The sequence below is a fragment of the Lepisma saccharinum genome, chromosome 9 (assembly GCF_977018435.1).
Source record: "Lepisma saccharinum chromosome 9, izLepSacc3.1, whole genome shotgun sequence".
Classification (NCBI taxonomy): domain Eukaryota; kingdom Metazoa; phylum Arthropoda; class Insecta; order Zygentoma; family Lepismatidae; genus Lepisma; species Lepisma saccharinum.
In genome coordinates, this window is record NC_139237.1 from 89,042,699 (window position 1) to 89,052,494 (window position 9,796).

The 9,796-nt window shown below is 34.4% G+C and overlaps 1 protein-coding gene across 1 annotated transcript in view; it reads left to right on the forward strand.

Annotated features, from left to right (window-relative positions):
* LOC145992238 (uncharacterized) overlaps positions 1-8,284 on the forward strand; it is a 37,187-nt gene extending 28,903 nt beyond the window's left edge. The window contains exon 5 of the mRNA XM_083128579.1: positions 922-8,284. The gene's annotated coding sequence lies outside the window, so the exon portion shown is untranslated. The remainder of the gene's footprint in view (positions 1-921) is intronic.
* Positions 8,285-9,796: the final 1,512 nt, after the last annotated feature.

Genomic DNA, 9,796 nt, shown 5'->3' on the forward strand with positions numbered 1-9,796 from the left:
GTCCCAAAGTTGTAAGTAAATAGACACAAAATGGTGAGAGATATTGTAATATCAGAATAACATGAGGTGCATGGATGCATTACGAACCAAAATCACAAATAATTATTTGAAATGGCCACCTTTAGCACTGACACACTTCTGAAGTCTTCGTGGCCGCGCATCAATTGAATTACGCAACACATCGACTGGAAAATGAGCAACTGCCTTTAGAAGAGATCGACCTCTTTAAACTTTCAATATTGGGATGTCTCTTCTTCCAAGCCATCTCCTGAAGCTTGGACCACAATTTGTAGTCCAAAGGGTATAGGTCCGGACTTGCAGAAGGCCAATCTGAAGTGGAAATGAAGTCTGGAACATTTGCTATGAGGGAACGCTCCATTTCTGTGAAAAAGGGGTAAAAACATCAGCCAAAGTGTACCAGCAGACAGTGCTTGAGAAACTATGCAAGAATCTTACCGACACCATCTTCCATGGAGAGAACTGGAGCTTCCAGCAGGACTCAGCCCCAGCACACAAAGCACGCACCACCCAGCAGTGGTTGGAGACAAGTGTTCCTGACTTTATTTCCACGTCAGATTGGTCCTCTGCCAGTCCAGACTTAAACCCTTTGGACTACAAATTGTGGTCCAAGCTTCAGGAGATGGCTTGCAAGAAGAGACATCCCAATATTGACAGTTTAAAGCGGTCTCTTCAGAAGGCAGCTGCGGAGTTTCCACTTGATGTGTTGCGTAATTCCATTGATGAGTGGCCACGAAGACTTCAGAAGTGTGTCAATGCTAAAGGTGGCCATTTCGAATAATTATTTGTGATTTTGGTTCATAATGCATCCATGCACCTCATGTTATTCTGATATTACAATATCTCTCACCATTTTGTGTCTATTTACTTACAACTTTGGGACAGTATTTATGGTAAGACTAGGTAATATGAATAATTATAAGGGAAATGTTAAAAGCTTCCTAAGACCTTCAATCCTTGAAACACTGGAACCTACAGAATGTTAACTTTTCTCGGTTTCATTCGATTAGAAATCATGTAAACATTTCAAAAGATGACAAAGATATTGGAATAACTTGTTTTGGTTTGAATTGCTCCATGAAAAATGTAGTAGAGGCTTGCTGTTTTCTCTCTCCACTTTTAAAAATTAAATTAAAGGACAATACCATGAAATTTTAGTTGTTCGGTCAAGATTTAGCACACCGTCAACCTAGTAGAATATATTCCTGTAAAAAATGTTTAATTGCAATGAATCACTCGTAGTGAAAGGAGCACAGTATATCAAAATGAATAAAAATAGTTTAATCACATTAAAAAAGTGTAGATTATAACCTTTAACATCACACACACACTTTTTATACTTGACTGTTGTAAAATTGTGCAGTTTAGAACAGATAATCAGTATAATTTGCATAATTATTTATTTACAATGTATGTTTCTGATATCACTGCAAGAAATGTTGAGTTTTTGTTTGATGTCTTACATGTTAAGTGTTGGGTACAAAAATGTGTTATGAATGATTCATAAGGTAGTCAAAATAACGCAACTTTTTAATGCAGAATTTGGTTGCTTTCAAAAACAAGCTTTAAGTTGCTAAATTCATAGAGGTCTTTAATTAAACATGTCTTCAAGTTAGACATGGAACTAAGTTACTTTTTTGTGCCTAACTAAAGACAGTTTTCATCATGTGTGTGTGTGTGCTGTCGTTAAAAAAAATGTAACTGCCATTTTTAAGCAAAAACGAGTTTGCCAATAACACTTGGCTTACGTGAAGGGTAAATTACAAGTTTGCTTTTTCAAGAAACCCATTATTGTTTTATATTTGAAGAACACACAGAATATTTTTGCAGGATGAGATGTAGTTGTCCTAAGATGTGTTTCGTACAACAAATATTATGAAAAACTGTTTTCAGTGGAGCCACTTAAGAAAAGTGCATTAATAGGTTGATAAGGTGACTCTCCGTAGCAGATTTTACAGCCTTGAATTAGTTTTAAAATTTAATTGTATAGAATGAACTACAATGATAATTCAGATATATAATAAAGTCACAAAGACTTCTGAAAACTAAGACCTAATTACGTAATTTTCTTTCACGATCTCTAAGAAGTGTTTATATATCTCATTGGGTATTATAGATATTTTTCATTAATATTACAATCTATATTTAACTTCATTGTGTATGTAAATGACTGATAATTTATTGTGGTGAATATTGTTTCACTATTTCTACGTGGCCTAGTTTTTTAAGTAATTTTCTCAAGTGTTTTATTATGTAATACAATGTGATGTAACTCTTTTTTGAATATATATGTGAAAATTTTTGCTAATTATGTTTATTAATAATTTTATTATCAGATACACAAGGGATATTCATGACTGTGACTGAACTTTCTTATTTGTACGTTGTACTTTTGTGTATGTGGGAAAAAAAATCACAAATAGATCTGAAAGTTTTGTCTTTTTGAAACTGTAGGATTATTTATTAGTTATAAATTATGAATATGTAGTGTAAAATGCTTAATCCAATATACGTGTGTGTGACCATATTGCATTTAGTCATGAAGTTAATGTTTGCACTTGAAAATTCCTGAATTAAATATTATTCCTACTTACATGAAATAGAAATGGCATTTCTTGTATCCTGTAACCAATATGTGGTACAATTATTCAGAGTTGTATTTGTAATTCTCATGTGTGTGTGTATAATTTTCCTAGCACTAAATAAGTAGGGGTTTAATTATGAGTAAATATTAATTAAACCTCCTCCCTTTCTTCATATTACCAAGTTTGAATTTAATTAAGCAATAACTAAGGCAGATTACTTAGTAATTTTATCAGGAAAGGCTTCATAATTACAATAGTTTGGTGAAACATAAAAATAAATTCAGTAATAGAATAGCATAAGTGGTACGAATTTTATACAGTAACTTTCAAGCTAGTGATCAGAATGCTACAGGAAATTACTCACTAATGCTACATGCTACCTTGCTGCACTTTTACTACATGGATCAAAAATTATTACTTGTAATTTTATACACACAAAAATGATGTATATTACAGCGGGCTTAGTTTTATTTAAACAGCCAAGGGAAAAATGGTTGTCAATCTCGTCAAACTGCAGAAAAAATGAAATTTTAATCGTTACTGGACATGCAAATGAAAAGCTACAAAAAATGTATGCTTTAATGAATGGGAGTGTGAAATATATGAAACGAATGACACCACTACCTTGCAACAGAAAATTGATTTACCTCTTTTTTTTCTCCCATAAACCTTCATTTGTTGTCACAAGCAGAAAAATAAGACACTTGTATTTGATTTAATAACAGGAGCAAGATACTTGGAATACAAATTATTCTTCAATATTACCATTTGTCAAAATTCAGGTATTTGGGCCCATAGTTAAACTATATAAATATGCATATATCTGAATAATAATATAGAGTAACACCATTTAAATTTCCGGCTTTTACAAAATTATCATATTGATGTAAGAAATTTCCTTGCCTATTTGGCGATTTTTTTTGTTTTGTTACAGAAGTTGGTTATTTTTATCAAAGGACAGAAGTTCATAGTTATGCATTAATTTAGAAATCAGATATGTAATTCTGTAAAAAAAAAAAAAAAAAAGTATTGCTATTTTAGAACATTGGATGACATCAGATATTTGAAATCGGGAATATGCACAAGAAATCAATAAAATTTGCAATATAGGGTGACAATATTGACCCAATAGACTGCACCTTAAACATGCCAATCAATGTGACATACTCCCATGCATCACGGAGGTCATATATATAGGACACACATTTACTTGCAAAAAGGTCTGAAATTCATTCCATTGCCTAGAATATGTAGGTAACTATGAATTCCTACAGGAGAAAAAATATGGATAATACTATCCAACTGCGCTAAAATATATACTTTAGGTATGGATCTTTCGTGAGGCACATCCAGTGGCTAACAGTCATGAAAATTGATTGCCAAGAGCAATTCTGCCTAGTTCTAATTATGCATATGTTGTTAGGTTACAGGGCCAGCTCGTTTGTGACTGTTAGCTGCTGGATGTGCCTCAAGACAGACCCCTTTAGGTACACACTAAATCCTACACTTAGAGCTATCATACTGTAAACAATTGTTGGGTGCTTAGGCATTGTTGTTGTTGTTGCTGCTGCTTAATGTTGTTTGTAGTTGATGTAGTAGGCAGTATAATAAAAAAGAGCAATATATAAGTCGACACCATCGAATTGCACAAAATATTCTTCAAGAGATATCATTGTATATTTAGATGTTTATTTGTGTATGTTCTGCAGTATCATACTGCTAACTTGTTGCTGAAGCTGTGATACTTACGAGTGTATGAGTACAAAGTACTATTTGTTTTTTAACTTTCTTTTTACTTTTATCTTACTGTAAATTGTGCATTAATACCAAACAATAAAACTGTTGACATTTAAATGTTTGCAAGTGCCTCTGTTCAGTATATTTAGTCAAAATGCAGTGGGAAAAATCATAGAATGAAACCAACTTTATTGCATTTTTTGTGGTGATTCACAGTAGTGTTTTTCGATTCAAGATTTTTTTATAATGTGTTCATGCTGTGATTTGCAGTATTTTGTTGAAATGTTATCTGTGGTACTGTTTTGTGAAATATAGTTATCTATTTTACTGTTCATATGTATATGTGTATATATTGAAGTAGGGATAGCTAAATCTGGATTTTTACTATCTGGAAAGTAAAACTAGAGAATCCAGATTTTGGTGGCAATCTGGATTTCAGAGATCTCAATATCATCCATGCTAAACGTGTACCTGTTCAAAACTGGAAAAATTATTTCAGTGTCTGTCATAAAAAATAATTCATCAGGGCAATACAATTTGCTTGATGTGTGATTATATTAAAATATAAATTAAAAATGATGCTGCGACCTGGTGACAGTCTCTCGCTCGTGTGCATTGTTCCATGTATTTGCCAGACGATATCTGACAATTCGTGGCATCAAAATCTTGACCCAACTCTCTCGACTTGAATTGCTCTAACACAGTGATGGCTCACAGTGAACGTGGTTCTATTGGAGAACAATTTATTTGGTAACAGTATGGTATAGTGAAAACATATTTCTTCAAATATACAGGAGAAATTACGTACGGAACTGAGTTTCTGTAGACATTTGGAAGCTCGTAGAAGTGTTTTCTCCCTTCGTTCAACTTATTTGGCCGGTAAATCATGTATTTTTCGACATAAATGTATATCCGATGCACGATAGCTCTTGCCACCATTACAGTCGACTACGTAAATCAAATGTTCCGTGTATTCGATTATGTAACCCCCTGTTAGTGTAGCAACCACGTGGTAGTTTTACAAGATGACTTGTCAAGGTTGCATTGTGAATTTTTTTTTTTCCAATTTAATTTTCTATGTTTGCCTAACCTAACTGAACCTAACCTAACCTTCCATAAATGGTTTGTGGATCAATTTTCGTTTAAAAACCTCCTGTGAATAGTTTGTGCAGCATTTTTTTATTAATAAGTTTGGAAACACTGCATATCAGCTGACGATAGAAAACGTGAGTCAAGATTTGCCCGCCATATTGTGTGTAACGAAAGCGAATTAGTAACGAACAATAAATACTTGTAATGTGAAAAATTACGCTTCAAAATCCCATGTTCAAAAATATTCCACTATGCATAACAGGTAAGTACAAATGTAAATAATTAGGAAATAAATGAGTGAAATGTGTTTTCACTATACCATACTGTTACCATTTATTTAAATTGTAAGCACAAAATGCAGTGGTGAATATAAAGGTCTCGTTTGTTCTGGGTTTGAATTTATGGTACAATGAAAACTTAGCATTCTGAACAGGCCTTGGAATACATGATCGTGAAACAAAAAATATGAAAGTTAGAAAACAAAATATGAATGACCTCTCACTGAAATCCAGATTTCAAATTTTCCGCAATCTGGTTTCCAGATATTTTTGACCATCACCAATCTGCAGGACTTCAAGTATAGACAAGTCTATTATTTTAGTATAACTATACAGAAAGTATTATTATGACTATTATTTAAGTTTCTCTGGGATATCAGTATTATATTTATTAGGATCTTGTTCACAAGTTCTTGTCTTCCACAGGAAACATATTTTAGACTTTAAATTTTGTGAATAAGATTAACTGTAATTTGTTTAAGGAGTTTGAATTTTAGACAACTTGAGCATTTAACCTTCTGTATATTTCTTTTGATTGGTAGCACCTCATCCTTCTCCGTAGAAAAATTCTTGTTGAATACCTTTATAAAAAGCAAACTAGTCCCATGAGGAAACCGATGGATACTTGCTAGAACATGTGTGTAAAGTGTGTGTGCAATTTTTATGTTCATTCATTAATTGCATAGATAGTATGTTCACATCATTTATATACAATTAGCTTACTACTGTAGCCATATCTGATTTCTTTATCCTCACCAGCTGAATTTATTCGTGGTTGTATATTACAGCTCTGACATATTTTCCATAAGTTAGTTTCCTTTTTGCAAATACAACAACCTTATATCTAAAGCAAATTACCCTGACTTTTTATTGCAATGTGTAGTTGCACAAAGTGTTATGAAGAAAAGATCTGATTGTTCATCTCTCAATTCTAGTCTTGTTACTGTGAATGTTAAAAATGTTATTTGTAGGTCAGAACTTGTTGATTCATATTCAATGCATTTGAATTTTGTCACCGATAGTTTTATTCTGATGTTTGTGAGACTTAATCTCTCTCCATGCTCAGAGCTTTGTGCGTGTAATCATTCATTAATATGCTTCTGGTTTGTGTGTTGCATATACCCATAGCATCAGGAAAAAAATGTGATACATTAACCCGTTAGTGTTATTTTCTCTGCTGTCAAAAAAACAAAAACAAAAAAGAAATGGGTATTTTTTTTAGGAAAGAGCATTCATAATAAACATATTTGCTGTTATTATTGCAAGTGTGTATTTCAGCATGGTTATTATATTTTGTGTCATGTTGATTGAGTTTGGTTTAAGTCCACTTCATGCTTAAAAATGAGATCCAAACCCCACCAGATATCGAACCCAGGACCTTCCGAGTTACAAGGCGATGATGTTACCACTATGCTTTCAGAGAGGTAGAGTCGCAGGCAGCTCAAGATAAAATTTTCACCGAGGCAGCCCCTGCCTACTTTCCACCTTACTCCAATAAAAATCATGACCATGTCATATATTTACAGTTTTAATGATAAAACATTTGTAAAATTTGTATTATTTTTCAAGTGTTAATCTTAATGAACGTGTGTTTATTTAATATCTACACAATGTCATCAAAATAATATATTTATTATGTTATGCAGCAGTAACTTGAACTAATTATTGTCAACAATAAATCAAACTCTTTTTAATTGGTGCTTACCAAGGGGGATGCCCAAGTTTGGTGCCCCCCCCCCCCCCCCCTTTTGGGGATGCCTGACCATTAAGCTGCCTCTGGGTACGGTTGTGACATGTTGCAAGGAAAAACAAATACATTATACCTAAAATAATATTTATTTTAACATATCTGAGTAAAGCAGCTTTTCCCATCACTATCCAAAATTTGAGTAATATTGCGAGGCACACTTGCACAACATTGTTTTGGCCCGAAACAAGAATAAACTGCAAATTCTCTCTCCTCCTCAACATTTGTACTTGATTTTTTCATCAGGAGTTAATTGCAAGATTGGCATAGATGACTGTATACAAGGAGTATGGAGTTAGGACAGCAGGAGAGATGAAGGAGGATTCAAAGCTGAAACAAAAAAACTTCAGTTTAAGTCAACGCTAATGGGTTAATGCCAAGGATGATTATTTTATGGTGGTAGGTAACCTAAGGCTCGACCATGCTGGAAATGTGGAGCTCAAAATTGTGAAACATGTGGGAAAATGCCACATACGTGCAACTGTTGAATCCGAAGTGTTCATCTGCACACAACACACTCGGTATGTTATACACTGGTTATCAGTAGTGCACCTACAGGAAAAGCAAAGTTGAAGATGATTTCAACCAATATTTATGGATCTGTGCGCAAAGACAGAGATAGATTAAGTCTCTAAAATGACAGAATGTGAACAGTGGTGGTAATGTCCTTTTTTCTGGTAGGATTCTTGTTTATAATTTTGAAGAGAGATGTTTATTAGAATGATATAACACTTTTAACAAATTACTACATTGTGTTAATTCATTGTTTCTGTAGCATATGCGTTGTGTTTTTGAATGTATAAATTAGTAATCTTGAAAATATATAAATAAAAATGTCCTGAATGTTTGATTTCTTGTTAATTCAATCCACAGGCAAAAGAAAGGGTGCATGGCTTCTACAGCATTCCCTCCCACAAAGAATCGCAACTGAAACTTGTTTCCACTTCTGATCGAAATTAAGATCTCCTATTGTATTTTCAAGTTTTAATTTTTTTCTATTAATTTTGAAGAACCACTGCCTTCATTAATGAAAGTTACAGCTTCTTGGCAACACTGCTCCAAATATCAGTTCTACCGTGCGTTCATTTCGATCTTCGGCCGAGAGATCGGGAGAAGCGTGGCGGGCGGCGCTGACGGAGATGCCGACATTTGCGGCCTGTAATGCCCGCTTATTTTTATGGACATATGCAGACAATCTATATAAATATTGCAAAACGAGCACTAACCTTTGTTATAAGAGTACGGTCTTAATTTTTGTACCTTAGTGGCTGTATGTGCTGATGATTTTGACACGCCCATCTCCTGTGAAACACGGCGTAGAGGTTTGTTTGGAGAACGTTCTTACGCTGCACCAATTTCATCGAGTTTTGCTTCGGTTAGAATCACTCGTTTTTACTTAGGGGTTTTAAAATTTAACGATCCAGTTTCTCGTAATTTAAGGACAAGATGTCTAACCGTATCTCTATGTGGAGGTGAAACGCTTGGGAATTTATGTACAAATTGCCTACACACTTCCCAACACGAGTCTGTTTTCACGTAAGTGTCATACATAAAAATTCTTTGTTCTAAAGTGAAACTTGAGCTGGCATTCCAATCGTCTCACTGACACAACACACACACACACTGCAATAACACAAGTAACCAAGAGTAACACTCTTGCGCACAGTACGAAATTAACACGCTCTTGGTATACATCTGCTCGCCACTATATTCACAGCTCTGTCTTAATCTATTCGTGAAGGAACAAAAACTCGAGCTCGGAGATTTCGGATTGCAAGGAAGCTCACGAAAACCATTGACTTTTGACTGTTTCGTCTGCAGCGTAATCTTGATACAGTGTTGCACATTCGAAACCTCCAAACGATCCCCATCGATACAAAACTTTTTCAAGGATATAAACTTAAGCAGGACGTTACTGGTCAAAACTATGATTAAAATGTTTTATTATCTGTGGCTCTTAACATCGTTTCTAAAGCGTATTTATTTGTGTGATGAATTACAGAAGAACTTTTGCGTGTTATAACACAGGTTAGTGCTCGTTTTGCAATATTTATATAAATGTCTGCATTAGTCCATAAAAATAACCGGGCATTACAGGCCGCAAATGTCGGCATCTCCGTGAGCGCCGCCCGCCACGTTTCTCCCGATCTCTTGGCTGCAGATCGAAATGAACACACGGTAGTTTGGGCTGGGGAACCAAAATCGGATACATAATTCGGTGTAGAACTGGCATTGAGGTATAATGGAACTGTGGAAATTTTCATTTGTTAAACAGAGTAGAATAACATTGGAAATATAGGAAGTTCATACTGTACATGGTAGTGCTGCAGGAACTGCAT